The sequence below is a fragment of the Echinops telfairi genome, unplaced genomic scaffold (genome assembly GCF_000313985.2).
Source record: "Echinops telfairi isolate 266 unplaced genomic scaffold, ASM31398v2 ScPeMD7_14;HRSCAF=57, whole genome shotgun sequence".
NCBI lineage: Eukaryota > Metazoa > Chordata > Mammalia > Afrosoricida > Tenrecidae > Echinops > Echinops telfairi.
The window spans coordinates 1,601,124-1,602,283 of NW_022103911.1; positions in this window are offsets into that span (position 1 = coordinate 1,601,124).

Below are 1,160 nucleotides of genomic sequence, written 5' to 3' on the forward strand. Positions count from 1 at the left end.
TATTGTACAGTCACTCTTAAGCAGTTAAGTTTGGTACATATTTTGGGGAGACAACTTAAGAGAAATCCGTCTGTTCCCCACATTTACCTGATTTATTTCTCAAAGATTCAGGGTGACTGATAATTTCTCTTGTCTGCCAGCTACGCTAAAAGCATCTCATTGAGTGGAACCTAATGTTGAGGACCTACACTACTGAGTGTTTTGCGTGCACTGTTGTTCAGTGCAGTTTGTGACAAAGTTGCAGGAATGGTAAATAAGAATATTTCCCTTTTTCTTTGTCCTATTAAAAACAGTTTCTTAGAAGAAGTGAGATTTCAGGGGGCTTTAGAATAGAGGGAAGTGTTGAACTTGGTCCCTTTGTTTTCAGCTCAGATAAGGCCCTCTTAACAGCTACCGTCACTTCTGCCCTCTCCATCCCACTCAAAGTGCTCTCTTGAAGGTCCCTAATAAATCTTCTTTTCTCCTTCTTTCTCCTTCTTACCTGCTCACTGAGGCATTCCATGCTCTTTTTCCAATTCCTCCTACTCTCCATGGACATTCTTCAGGTTTTATCGCTGGACCGGATTCATTTTACCGCCGAAGAGGAGTCCAAGGCATGGGCCCTTGGCAGTTCTCATCTCATTAACATTCTTGAGGGATAAACATTTTGATAACTCGGAGAATTTTCAAGTTTTCAAAAACTTCTAAAGCATATCATTTGCTCTCAAAATACAATTTCTTAGTTTTCTGAGGTGGGGAAGTTGAAGTAATGTAATGAATCATTCACTTTTTTTTTTTCTTTCCTATAGAGCACTAGCCTTCACCTCAGTGTTACCCACTCAGCTAAGTGTTTGATGGTCCTTAGAGTAATATCAGACTCTTTAATTCAAAGTTGATTGTTTATTCTATTCTTTCCCTTCCATGTTTCAGGCACTGGGAACATGGATTATGCCCTGGGTATTCACAGCTGTAACTTTAAGACTTAAATGAGACAGGTAGGTAAACAAGTGGCCATCTAGCTCAGAAGCAATAAAGCCCACATGGAAGAAGCACACCAGCCTGTGTGATCATGAGGTGCTGAAAGGATCAGTTATCAGCTATCAAAGAACAAAAAGTCATCACTGTGTGCTCACCTTCCTGATACCATCGCTGAAGACAAATGGGTGCATAAGCAAATGTGG